The following is a 14,880-nucleotide window of genomic DNA, read 5'->3' as shown; positions in this document are numbered from 1 at the left end:
TTAATGAATTACAAAAAACAAAAGCATCTCTTATTTTGACAACTCACATGATGCTTGTCATCATGGTATTAATTTTATTTATATATTAAGATTTTAGAATCATGTTTTACACACTTTGGTTACATTCAAGACAGGACAGGTAGTTACTGCTTACATATATATATATATATACAGTGTATCACAAAAGTGAGTACACCCCTCACATTTCTGCAGATATTTAAGTATATCTTTTCATGGGACAACACTGACAAAATGACAATTTGACACAATGAAAAGTAGTCTGTGTGCAGCTTATACAACAGTGTAAATTTATTCTTCCATCAAAATAACTCAATATACAGCCATTAATGTCTAAACCACCGGCAACAAAAGTGAGTACACCCCTAAGAGACTACACCCCTAAATGTCCAAATTGAGCACTGCTTGTCATTTTCCCTCCAAAATGTCATGTGATTTGTTAGTGTTACTAGGTCTCAGGTGTGCATAGGGAGCAGGTGTGTTCAATTTAGTAGTACAGCTCTCACACTCTCTCACTGGTCACTGAAAGTTCCAACATGGCACCTCATGGCAAAGAACTCTCTGAGGATCTTAAAAGACGAATTGTTGCGCTACATGAAGATGGCCAAGGCTACAAGAAGATTGCCAACACCCTGAAACTGAGCTGCAGCACAGTGGCCAAGATCATCCAGCGTTTTAAAAGAGCAGGGTCCACTCAGAACAGACCTCGCGTTGGTCGTCCAAAGAAGCTGAGTGCACGTGCTCAGCGTCACATCCAACTGCTGTCTTTGAAAGATAGGCGCAGGAGTGCTGTCAGCATTGCTGCAGAGATTGAAAAGGTGGGGGGTCAGCCTGTCAGTGCTCAGACCATACGCCGCACACTACATCAAATTGGTCTGCATGGCTGTCACCCCAGAAGGAAGCCTCTTCTGAAGTCTCTACACAAGAAAGCCCGCAAACAGTTTGCTGAAGACATAACAACAAAGGACATGGATTACTGGAACCATGTCCTATGGTCTGATGAGACCAAGATTAATTTGTTTGGTTCAGATGGTCTCAAGCATGTGTGGCGGCAATCAGGTGAGAAGTACAAAGATAAGTGTGTCATGCCTACAGTCAAGCATGGTGGTGGGAATGCCATGGTCTGGGGCTGCATGGGTGCAGCAGGTGTTGGGGAGTTACATTTCATTGAGGGACACATGAACTCCAATATGTACTGTGAAATACTGAAGCAGAGCATGATCCCCTCCCTCCGGAAACTGGGTCGCAGGGCAGTGTTCCAGCATGATAATGACCCCAAACACACCTCTAAGACGACCACTGCTTTATTGAAGAGGCTGAGGGTAAAGGTGATGGACTGGCCAAGCATGTCTCTAGACCTAAACCCAATAGAACATCTTTGGGGCATCCTCAAGCGGAAGGTGGAGGAGCGCAAAGTCTCGAATATCCGCCAGCTCCGTGATGTCGTCATGGAGGAGTGGAAAAGCATTCCAGTGGCAACCTGTGAAGCTCTGGTAAACTCCATGCCCAGGAGAGTTAAGGCAGTTCTGGGAAATAATGGTGGCCACACAAAATATTGACACTTCAGGAACTTTCACTTAGGGGTGTACTCACTTTTGTTGCCGGTGGTTTAGACATTAATGGCTGTATATTGAGTTATTTTGAGGGAAGAATAAATTTACACTGTTATATAAGCTGCACACAGACTACTTTTCATTGTGTCAAAGTGTCATTTTGTCAGTGTTGTCCCATGAAAAGATATACTTAAATATCTGCAGAAATGTGAGGGGTGTACTCACTTTTGTGATACACTGTATATAGTATACATACAGTGGGGGAAATAAGTATTTGATCCCCTGCTGATTTTGTAAGTTTACCCCCTTACAAAGACTTGAACAGTCTATAATTTTTATGGAAGGTTTATTTTAACAGAGAGAGACAGAATATCAACAAAAAACCCAGAAAAAAAACATTAAATAAAAGTTATAAATTAATTTGTATTTAATTAAGGGAAATAAGTATTTGATCCCCTACCAACCAGCAAGAATTCTGACCCCCACAGACCGGTTATGTGCCCATGAGGCACACAAATTAGTCCTGTCCCTGTATAAAAGACACCTGTCACAGAATCAGTTTCTTCCGTTCAAATCTCTCGACCACCATGGGCAAGACCAAAGAGCTATCAAAGGACGTCAGGGACAAGATTGTAGACCTGCACAAGGCTGGAATGGGCTACAAGACCATCAGCAAGAAGCTTGGTGAGAAAGAGACCACTGTTGGTGCGATAATTCGAAAATGGAAGAAATACAAGATCACAGTCAATCACCCTCACTCTGGAGCTCCATGCAAGATCTCACCTGGTGGGGTAAGAATGATTCTGAGAAAGGTGAGGTCAGTCCAGAATTACACGGGAGGAGCTTGTCAATGATCTCAAGGGAGCTGGGAGCACAGTCACCAAGAAAACAATTAGTAACACACTTCGCCGTAATGGATTGAGATCCTGCAGTGCCCACAAAGTCCCTCTGCTCAAGAAGGCTCATGTACAGGCCCGTCTGAAGTTTGCCAATGAACACCTGAATGATTCAGAGAAAGCTTGGGAGAATGTGATATGGTCAGATGAGACCTCTGGCATCAACTCCACTAGCCGTGTTTGGAGGCAGAGAAATGCCCAGTGGATGGTGTTCTTGGGGTCATATTCAGCATTTCTCTGCTCCCAGCTGCCTTGAGATCATTGACAAGCTCCTCCCGTGTAATTCTGGACTGACCTCACCTTTCTCAGAATCATTCTTACCCCACCAGGTGAGATCTTGCATGGAGCTCCAGAGTGAGGGTGATTGACTGTGATCTTGTATTTCTTCCATTTTCGAATTATCGCACCAACAGTGGTCTCTTTCTCACCAAGCTTCTTGCTGATGGTCTTGTAGCCCATTCCAGCCTTGTGCAGGTCTACAATCTTGTCCCTGACGTCCTTTGATAGCTCTTTGGTCTTGCCCATGGTGGTCGAGAGATTTGAACGGAAGAAACTGATTCTGTGACAGGAGTCTTTTATACAGGGACAGGACTAATTTGTGTGCCTCATGGGCACATAACCGGTCTGTGGGGGTCAGAATTCTTGCTGGTTGGTAGGGGATCAAATACTTATTTCCCTTAATTAAATACAAATTAATTTATAACTTTTATTTAATGTTTTTTTTCTGGGTTTTTTGTTGATATTCTGTCTCTCTCTGTTAAAATAAACATTCCATAAAAATTATAGACTGTTCAAGTCTTTGTAAGGGGGTAAACTTACAAAATCAGCAGGGGATCAAATACTTATTTCCCCCACTGTATATATATGTATACTGATCAGCCATAACATTAAAACCACCTCTATGTTTCTACACTCACTGTCCATTTTATCAGCTCCACTTGCCATAGAGCAGCACTTTGTAGTTCTACAATTACTGACTGTAGTCCATCTATTTCTCTACATACCTTTTTAGCCTTCTTTCATGCTGTTTTTCAATGGTCAGGACCCCCACAGGACCACCACATAGCAGGTATTATTTAGGTAGTGGATCATTCTCAGCACTGCAGTGACAATGACATGGTGTTGGTGTGTTAGTGTGTGTTGTGCTGGTATGAGTGGAGGTAAGTGGAGCTGATAACATGGACAGTGTGTGTAGAAACAAGGGGTGGTTTTAATGTTATGGCTGATCAGTGTATATATATATATATATATATATATATATATATATATGAACATATAAATATATAAACATCTGAATTAATTCAATTGGAGGAAATCTTGTATTTAAACATAGCCAATGATTTTTACATGATGTGTTTTTTTCTTTAAATAAAGTTTAAATAAGATATATCATCATACAAGCATAAAGTTTAAATTGGACCTTGCTATGCAAAAGACTTTTTTACTTCCCAAACCTCACTGTTAAGCGCTATTACAAAATAAAGACTACAGACTAAACATTCGAGCACCCTATATAAGAACTACGCTCAAGGAGTAGTAGCAAATAAAGTAAATAAAATACAAGCATTTAGAGGAACCATAGGGACAAGATGCTTAAAATGTATGTTTGACCACTGCTTAGAAAACAGGTCGATCAAACAAGAGAGTGTATGTGTAAATACCCACTCTAAGCAGTGAGAATGCACAGCCTTGGCAAAGTTTCCCCCCAATCTTTGAGAACATACAGGGCGAAACCGTATTACCATTGAGTGGGAGGATTGTGTGACGCACCAGCAATTTCTGCTCTCATGAATTGGTGTGAGTGTTTCCCACCAAATGGCGGACCAAGTTACGCATTCTTTCTACAGCAAATAAAATAAGGAAGAGAAACATCATAATGATTTAAGCTTAACCTACATGCACAGATCGTTCAGTTTCAAACTCCAAAATTACTCAACATGTATAGCGCTGCTTTAATGCATGTGTGTGAGGCCTGACCCGGGAGGCCGGGGGATCCAGGGCCAGTCGTTTCCTGGCCTGATTTAAAGGCAAAGAAGAGGAGGAGAGCTGTAGGATGTGGCCTGAACCCTGGGTTTCTGCCAAGTCAACCCCAGCCTCTCCCCCCTCCCACTCCACATCGCACAATGGCCGCTTCTCTGCTGAAATTTCACGTTATTGGATACCAGGCCTAGATTTTTGTGCTCGCACAATGTCCAGGCAGTGGAGCATGCTGCAGGAGAGACACGCTCTGCAAGCTAAAGCTGGAAAAGCTCCTCTTTTCATTAGCATCAGAAAGGAAAAAATGTCACCCTTCTTTCCTGTGCTGAACCAAAGAAGGCCTGTTCAGCTTGACTGGCCTATTTCCTTTATTGAAAAAAAAAGCACAGAATATGAAAACACACTGAATAAATCACTTTAGGAGTAAATAAAATGTATTTTAAACCATTTGCCAACCCCCAATTGTGTACTTGGTTCAAAGCAAGCAAAGTAATGTGTTTTATCAAAAGATGTATCATTGAAAAGCTCAAACACACAAGTGTTTTTTGGCTGTTTTTATGTTGGGATTTTTATGTAAAGCTAAAATCCAAGTCCTCCATCTATTTACATTCCTATACTGTTTATAAAAGGAGCTTATGAAAGAGATCATTTGCTTACCCTTGTGGAAAAAAAAACATCATTAAGGTCGTGTTTATACTTGTAGTTCGCTTCCCTTCGTCTGGACCAAACAAGAAAATGATACGCTGTTACTTTTTAGTCCTGGGTTGCTTTACATTTTTAGCACTTAGCAGACGCTTTTATCCAAAGTGACTTACAGTACTGTGACAGTATGTTGTCTAAGCAGTTGAAGGTTAGGGGCCTTGCTCAAGGGCCTGGCAGTGGTGGGGCTTAAACCAACAACATTTTGATTGCTAGTCCAGTACCTTATCCACTAGGCTACAACTGCCCTGCTTTAGTGTTCACACCCACGTATTTGCAATTAAAAAACTACACAGGATGCACATATGTTTCTATTTTGCAAGCCAGTTGTCACGATACACTATGAGAGGCCGTGTAGGCCATAATTCTGAGATGAATTCTCTCACACACACTATCATACTCTCTCACACACACCATCATACTCTCTTACACACACTGTCATACTCTCTCACACACACCATCATACTCTCTCACACACACTATCATACTCTCTCACACACACCATCATACTCTCTCACACACACCATCATACTCTCTTACACACACTATCATACTCTCTCTCACACTCCATCATACTCTCTCACACACACCATCATACTCTCTCACACACACCATCATACTCTCTTACACACACTGTCATACTCTCTCACACACACCATCATACTCTCTCACACACACCATCATACTCTCTTACACACACCATCATACTCTCTCATACTCATCATTGTAGTATATGTGAAAGAGCATAGTAATCCATGTATGAGAGTATGATAGTGTGTAAGAGTGAGTATGACAGTGTGTGTGAGAGAGTATGATAGTGTGTGTGTGAGAGAGTATGATAGTGTGTGTGAGAGAATGATGGTATGTGTGAGAGAGTTTGATTGAAACGGAAACGAGTTTGATTGAAACGGAAGTAATATTAAATTCTCAGTACCTGATTGGTAGAAGACGCGGGATTTCACACACGTCCCGCCTTCCTCATTATTACTGATAGGAGAGGATAGTGGACCGAGAGTGAATCAATGGAGCATCGGCCTGTTAACAACATTTTAAACTTTTCCACCGCTGCCACATCCATGTCAGAAATGTGGATTTAAACCCGACAGCCCGACAGGAATCTAAACGCGGCCGCGGAGGAAGAAATGCGGTGAAGCTTTATATCCGAATCATCAGTGATGCGATCTCCATATCAGCCTCAACCTCAGAGAACAGAGGCTCCAGAGTCAGGGACAGGTGAGTTCACTAAACATGATTAAACTCATTTAGCTTCTGATAGATTCGGGTTTAGATTGGGATATTTTATAAATATTCGTCTTTGTAAGGGACCATCTGCAAATTACACGTTTTAAACGTTCTAGTAATGCCAAACTAAGTAAGTGAGTTCTCATAAAGCACATTTATAAGAAACTCTGTCTTGGAAGCTTTCTTAAAGAACAATAAATAAAATTACTTTATCATTTTAATGGCTATAGTTACATTAATGTGTCAATACTGCTGCACATGGAAAGCTACAGACTTACAGTCTAACATTTCAAAATCTGTCTCAGTGCTCATTCTAACTTGTACTGTTAAAGTTTGTTATATTTCTTTTATTACAGAAAAGTTATGTAATTCATTATAAGTTGAGACCAAGCTCTTTTCAGTAACTGTTCTCTAAATATTTGATTGTATTGGGTGAATTGCTATAGACTGGTTTTGAAACTAAATTAAATTTTTGTGTTTTCAGTATTGAACTTTTGATGGCATGAGGAAACAAACTGGTTTCACCAAAGTTGCACGAGGGCCAGAAACTAAATGGCTTCATGATTCACAATACATTTACATCAAAGGCAGTGTACAGTAGACCATTACACATTTACGGTAAGTTATTTAAAAATAATGTAAGCAGTATGTTTATATTGTATATTAATAATAATAAGTAATTTGTAGCCCCCCCCCCCATTTTCTAAATGCATTGTGTGTGTGTGTGTGTTTTTTTGTTTTTTGTCACCACAGATTTAGAGGACAGTGGTGTAGAGGTTGACACGACAACAGCATCTAGTGACCACAGAAGTACCACACCAGTCATTGTATGACTACAAGGGCTAAGGATACCTTAATCCACCTGAGTGACAGATTATTTGCTGTTGAGACTGTTCTAAAATATTTGGTTTCTGCATGCAACAATAAATAAGAAACATTTGTTTGCTTGGTACAAGATCTTTGTTAACCAGTCTAATAGTGATTTCCTGACCTGTCCATAACTTAATAATAAATATCTAAATATTATATTGGGTGTCCTCATTTTTTTACATTACTGCATTGTTTCATTTATCAGAAATACTTTATGAAGTTTTAATTACTATCACAAATAACTCTAATAACCATAACTAATTGGGAATTTGAACATTGTAAATTATTTGGCCAGTTGCACGCCCGTGACGGAAGGCATGTCCATTTGGGTCAAGCACTTGCAGCGCATGCCAGTGCTGTTTTCTGATGTTGTAAGACTGTAGTCCTCCTAGCACGTACCTTTCATCTGCATTTGGGGTGGTTTGAAGAATCTTATTAACAATGTCAGCCAAAGCTGCATCAGACATTGCTGTATACTCTCTCTCACACACACACGTCAGTTAACCAATTTGAAGTTGCTGTCTGTGCCTGTATAATTTCCTCCCGATGATTCTAACGGAACCAAGCAACGAATTTCAAGAGACAAACCAAAGGTAATTTGTTTATGTAGTATATTGTACTGATGGCAACCAGGATGACCAGTTCTGATTGTTGGAGGTACTCTTGGAGTAAATATATCCCTGTGTGTAATTTCTACTGATCTTGAGTTTTCCTATGAATTTTTTAGGGAACAAAAACATGCATAAAGTGCCTCCAGTGCACCCAGACTTCATTGACTGTCACCTCCTTCTAACTGCTGGCTAATTAAAAGAAAGTAAAAAGTTGTCAGTGTTTATCCATTAAGCTCACAAAATAATATTTCCAGAATCATGCTGGTATGTCCCATGCTGTCAGTTTTCCTTTCAATGTTCTAAATGCATCTCATTGTGATGGACAAAAATAGTAAAACGTCCTCCTCATTACCATTTATTTCCACAAACCAAAGTGACCTTGTAAAAAAAAAAAAGGTAGAAAGTAAAAATATCATGGCTAGCTCAACAAAGCTAAACAAAAGTGTAAATTCATTGTTAAAAGGTCTGCTGCCAGATTGAAATGTTTTTTGTAGACCAATTTATGTGCAGGCTCTGTTCTTACAGCTGTATATCAATCAGGTAATCTGACTTCCTGTCCTCCTTCAAACACCTTGATGGTGTGCGAGAGAGTATGATGGTGTGTGTGAGAGAGTATGTCAGTGTGTGTAAGAGAGTATGATGGTGTGTGTGAGAGAGTATGATAGTGTGTGTAAGAGAGTATGATAGTGTGTGAGAGAGAGTATGATGGTGTGTGTAAGAGAGTATGATAGTGTGTGAGAGAGAGTATGATGGTGTGTGTGAGAGAGTATGATAGTGTGTGTGAGAGAGTATGATGGTGTGTGTGAGAGAGTAAGATGGTGTGTGTGAGAGAGAATGATAGTGTGTGTGAGAGAGTATGATGGTGTGTGAGAGAGTATGATGGTGTGTGTGAGAGAGTATGATAGTGTGTGTGAGAGAGTATGATGGTGTGTGTGAGAGAGAATGATGGTATGTGTGAGAGTATGATGGTGTGTGTGAGAGAGAATGATGGTATGTGTGAGAGAGAATGATGGTATGTGTGAGAGAGTATGATAGTGTGTGTGAGAGAATTCAACTCAGAATTATGGCCTACACGGCCTCTCATAATACACCACACTGGGCTTAATGCACTTATCAGGGTTGTGTATACCTGATGGTACTTTTACCAACTGGAAACACAGCAAGAGGTGGTAAAATGGATAAAGGCTAAAACAGCACTAGAAATTCATCCGCTGCATACACCAAAGACAGAAGTTTGTTCTCTTGCGGCATGTATAGTGTCGCATCTTGTGACATCACGTCCTATGATTGATTCACAGTGATTTTAGATGCCTTTGGTTTGTATCGTGTTCATACCTAATATGAATCACAACAGAATTTGATTAGAAACGGACAGAGACCCCCTCCTTAAGCGCTCCCGGCTCGCTTCTTAGTGTGCAAACCATAGTTTGAAAGTAAGCGGTCACATAACTGTAACAAACCACACTAACGAAGCAATCTCACCAGGGTTCGTTTTAATCAAACCAAAGATGACAAGTTTAAACACAACCTAAGTTTTTTTTTTCTAATGAAGGTGTAAAGCACATCAAGATTGTTAGATTGCTGTGAAAAAGACACCTGTCTAACCTTAGACCATGCTTGTAATATGGTCCTGCATCCTACAACCATGACATGTTTCATTAACAGCTTTTTAATTAAAGGGTCACAGTGGGCTAACACATGGTCATGTTTTGAAGCACATCCAGCTTGATGCTGAGACACAAGTTGCTACTCTGTGTAAAAAGAGTCCTGACCCTATTATTTCCTTTACTCTAACCAATAAGCCAATCAGAATCTAAAACATACTGGTTACATATGGGCTGTCCAAGACCTGAATTAAATGTGATTGTCCAAACATCTTAATGTCCTACAGCAACAAAACCGCAATAAAAAAGAACATAAGCCTAGGGCATAATCCACAACATGAATTAACATCAATTAAAAAAATGAATTAAAGAATGTATGTTTTAACATGATGTTCAAAATGCTGAACTAAAACGTACTGCATAACTTACGGCATAAAAAAGAAACATTCAGTTTTCTGTGTATCCAGAAATTTCTGCAATGCCTGTGTTCATTCTGCAGTGTTCTGTAAATATAAGCACACTTCATTCTTTCACTACAACACTTAAGTGTGTGTATTAAGTGTACAGGAGGGGAGTAAGGGGAGGAGTAAAGTGTTCACAGCAGTTTGACACACAGCCTTCACACACATATACACATCACACTGCATCTCAGAGACCAGCATTCTAAGCTGTACTGGTTAGCAACTAGCAGTTTAATTTCTGTTCCACATGCAAACACACAAGTCCAGATAAAAACAAGGAGGGTTGCATCAGGAAGGGCATCTTGTCTAAAAAAAAAAAAAAAAAGTGGCAAATCAGGTATGTGGAACAGGATGATCCAAAGGGAACAAAAACACTATTTTAACTATTTTTCTCAAACCAGTTTCATCTGTTTCCTTTTTAATTGCAATCAAGAGTTGCTCATAAACTCACCAAGCCCTGATCTGAATCACTGCACTACTTGGTTTATCACTGGCATTCAGACTTAAATAAATTATAAATAAGAAATGAACTATAACCATTAACTCACCAACAAAGAATATCTTAAAACAAAATATACCTGACTGTTCCTAAAATGCATATGTCATTGACAAATATTGCATAATTGACAGGTATTAAACAAACAAACAAACAAAAAACCCCACAGGCTAATGGACAAACAGAACGTTTAAAGCTACAAAAACTACACATTTCTATTGTATTACCACAGTTATCTTTGTCATCACTTGTATTTATTTACAATGCTTCCAAATTTGTCATGGGTTTAGTATACAGAGTCTTAGTTGTTTAATTTTAATGAAAATACAGTGCTACCTGGGTACATTTATCATGCACCTAAAATACAGATAGAAGTATCAGCAGATGACAATGATAGGAGCTTGTGATCATAAAGTAAACATAATAATAATAATAATAATTACCACAGGGAGAGACCTGTTAGTATTTGTCCTAGACATATTTAAAATAACAGAATATACTAATTTTATACTTTAATATTCATCTGATAGAAAGCATTGCACAAAGCACAAACAACAATGTGGGTTGCTGCATATAATTATTTAGCCCAGCAAATTGTCAGATAAAAAAAGAAATCAATAAAACCATGAAAAAATTAGATATTTTTGCTTATTATTTACAGTAAACAATGCAGAAATCACTGAACTGCCAGAACTTCCATGACAGACAATATTGGACAAAAAAACATAATCTGTCCATTTCTTTCGGAGAATGCACAGGTATTCACAGGTTTATTTCTTGTGTTTGAATTGGAACAAAAAAAGCTAAGAACAAAGACAAAACTCAGAAATGGACTGGACAAAATTCTTAGCACCCATAACTTTTGGTAGCATACCCTTCCTCTTTCTGTACCCATAAATGAGTTTCTTACACCTCTCTACTGAAACTATGGATCAATTTTCTTTTTCCAACTGCTCCAGATCTCCATGTTTTGAGATTTCTCCACAGGCGTTTGACTGGATATAGATCTTCTCTAATTACCACTTTAGAACTTTTAAGCTCTTTGTCTTACTCCATTTATTGGTGCTTTCTTGTTTTCCACCATTCAAATAATCCTTTGTTGCAATTTTTTATCAATTATTTTCTAATGTCCACATCCAGGGAGGTCAGCTACAGTTGTTTATGCAAACTTGTTAATGATGTTGTGCACCTTGGACACTGAAACATTTGTTATAGGGAGATGGACTTGTAGCTTTGAGATTTTGGTTATCACATTCTCTTTGCTCCATGCTCAGTGTGGTACACACAGACACAAAGGTTAACTTTGTCAACTTTCCTCCATTTAAACTGGTAGTGTAATGTCCCTTACAAGTGAATGTAAACTTTAATCCTCAACTGTATGTTTTCTCAAGAACAAGTAATTGTAACAGGATGACAGAATCAAATTTAAAATAAGGGATGCAAATGTTGCCCATTTCTTTTACCAGATAACCAACAAGGTTATAGCGTCACATTAAAATATTTTTTTTAAATAAAAAACAGCACGACATAGTGAATATACCAGTAGTGTAAAACAGTAAGATGAACATAAACACAGCAAACAGAACCAGTTCAGCCTTCAGAATGTAGATTTTAAACAGCAGCTAGAAGTAAACAGTTTATTACAAGAGCCAAACATGCTAATGTAAATTAATATAGATGAAGTCAGCATTTTAAAGCTTTTCCTGACAACATTAGTCAAGTTATTATTAGATGGTAAAAAAATAAATATATAAAATAACAATACACAGAGATATATGTAAGACCCCATACTGACATAAAACTGCTTCAGAGTTTTAATTAGAGATGTACCGATCGGGGTTTTTGGCACCGATTCCGATCTCCGATCTCCTTTCAGGGATATCAGCCGATAGCCGATTCCGATAAGGGGGCGTTGCAAATTTAGCAGTAAATAAAGTACATCAAACAACAACATCAGACATATTAGTCTAACTGATCACACACACACGCAGGTTTAATGTTATCCAGTTCAGTCTGAAAAAACCTTAAAAAGAGCCTTACAGTGAAGATAAACCGGAGCAGCGCGTGTGCGTGTGTGTGTTTGTGCCTTTAAGAGAAATGATCTGTTCACTGTATCGCTTAAAGTGATTCACGAGTCGATTCATTTTCCGCGAAGCATAAGTTTCTCTTCTCAGTCATCTCTCCGTGTTTACTGTTATTAATTAAATGTCGTGGTTTTAAATAAACACCAACTAATACAGAACATTTTGTGTGACTCTCTTACATTAAAAAGCTTAATTAAAAAGCTTAATTAAACTGCTATTACCACAGATCTGTAACCGAGTCAGACTCGTTCCGTCTAAGGAGCTAAACGTTTTCTGATGATCCTAAAAGTTCAGCAGATGATCCTGAACTAACGAATTTGGTAATGAATAAACTTTTGCCTCCGATTGGCTCTGTAACGTTTTCTGTTCTCATCTACATCACAAGCAAGAACCACTTACGATTTACCAAAGTGAACCAGGAGTTTATATAACGTAGGTCATAAAGAGCTTTCACGATGGTTTCTGTACGATGGTTGATGAATGGTGATGCGATGGTTCGTGCTTTGTAGCTCAAAGTCTGGATCAATCCACTGAGCTGTTAACTTAACGTGATCTTTATATATCACACGATCGGATCGGCTACATTTAGGAAATATCGGCCGATCGCCGATAGCATATTTTGATAAAAAATCGGCCGGTACCGATTCATAGCCGATCGATCGTTCCATCTCTAGTTTTAATAGTTCATAATTTAATCGATCATGATTTTAATACTGCTCAGCTTGAGAACAGCAGTGTACTTTCTCTAAAAAAAAAAAAAAAGAGTAAAACTAGCGCATGTGCATTGCGAATGAGTTTCAACTCAGCAGTCTGAGCAGTCTGACCCTACCAATTAATCTACCCTATTTTATACATTAGTTAATGAGAAACAGTGTAACATATACTATATTGCCAAAAGTATTGGTTTGTCTGCCTTCACATGCATATGAACTTGAGTGACATCCCATTCTTAATCCATAGGGTTTAATGATGTCGGCCCACCCTTTGCAGCTATAACAGCTTCAACTCTTCTGGGAAGGCTTTCCACAATGTTTAGTGTGTTTAGAGTGTGTTTATGGGAATTTTTGACCATTCTTCCAGAAGCGCATTTGTAAGGTCAGACACTGATATTGGACGAGAGTTCAATCGGGTTGAGGTGTTCTATCGGGTTGGTGCTTTACACCACTGCATCCGACGCTTGTCATTGCACTTGGTGATGTAAGGCTTGGATGCAGCTGCTCGGCCTGGAAACCCATTCCATGAAGCTCTCTACGCACTGTTCTTGAGCTAATCTGAAGGCCACATGTAGTTTGGAGGTCTGTAGCGATTGATTGCTTTTTAGAACTGGAACAGCGAGTCCAAAATATGTCTAGTCAAATCATGCCATCTGAGGCTTAGTGCTATGTATATATCTAATTAAGTTATTAAATGAAAGTAAAGCTTTCAACAATAAGTGAAAAGTTGCTGTGTGCTGCTCTTGGTAACTGAATAAACATATTTACACAAGAGTTGAACCTATATTCCAGCTGGAGGCTGTATATCTATCTAAAAAAAAAGGATGCCAGGGTGCAGGAGAATTTAAGAATATTTATATTGGGTTTAAAGTAAAAAATAAATCAATGAATCATCTGTGGTCTCAAGTGGGTTTATATATCAGATTATAGAAATTATTTAGAATTTAGTGTCATTTCAGTATTTGACCACCTTCTCATGACAAACTTGGGACATTTAGTAAATATATACAACTAAGTAATTACACAATTCATGCAACCCTAAAGAGAAAAACACATTTAAATGACTGTTTAATAAGTAAAGTTAAAAAGTTTAATGTTACAAATGGAAAGCAAAGCAATGTGCCGGTAACCAATCAGAGTTACTCTCAGATAGCAGATATTCTTTTATATATCTTTTTTTTTTTGTTTATGCATTTTCTCCCCTTTTTCTTTTTAGCACATCCAATTGCCTGATTGCGTCACGCTTCCTCTCCACTAATGCCGACCCCCGCTCTGATTTGAGGAGAACGAAGCTAACCCACGCCCCCTCCGACACGTGGGCAGCAGTGGTATGCATTTTGTCACACACTAGGCAAGTGCATATATGCGAATCAGCCTTGTGTACGGAGAGACACACCCTGATCCGCACTCTTTCCCCGCCTTTGTGCAGGCACCATCAATCAGCCAGCAGAGGGCCCAGCAGATATTCTCTTAAATAAGGAATAAAGTATTCAAACTGCTTAAAATATATTGGTGCGTAAAAAACATAATTCTTGGAGAAATGTATTTGAAACTGTTTTAATTGTGTGAAGATTAGCACATACACAGCCAGTCAGGTCTGTAGTTCTTACAAACCACCATGGTGTGTATCAAACACATTCAAACTGTGTGTCTAAT

General features: G+C 38.8%; 1 protein-coding gene and 1 long non-coding RNA gene across 2 annotated transcripts in view; one reads left to right on the top strand and one right to left on the bottom strand.

Moving 5' to 3' along the window:
• Positions 1–14,880, bottom strand: part of spred1 (sprouty related EVH1 domain containing 1) — a 56,721-nt gene that overhangs the window by 32,276 nt on the left and 9,565 nt on the right. The window lies entirely within an intron of this gene.
• On the top strand, positions 6,163–7,162 carry LOC134325840 (uncharacterized). Its single transcript, XR_010014371.1, has 3 exons — positions 6,163–6,376; positions 6,870–7,003; positions 7,139–7,162. It is a non-coding gene; the product is annotated as an uncharacterized LOC134325840 (long non-coding RNA).

This window comes from Trichomycterus rosablanca, chromosome 13 (assembly GCF_030014385.1).
Source record: "Trichomycterus rosablanca isolate fTriRos1 chromosome 13, fTriRos1.hap1, whole genome shotgun sequence".
Classification (NCBI taxonomy): Eukaryota; Metazoa; Chordata; class Actinopteri; order Siluriformes; family Trichomycteridae; genus Trichomycterus; species Trichomycterus rosablanca.
This window is presented reverse-complemented; position numbering and strand designations above follow the sequence as displayed.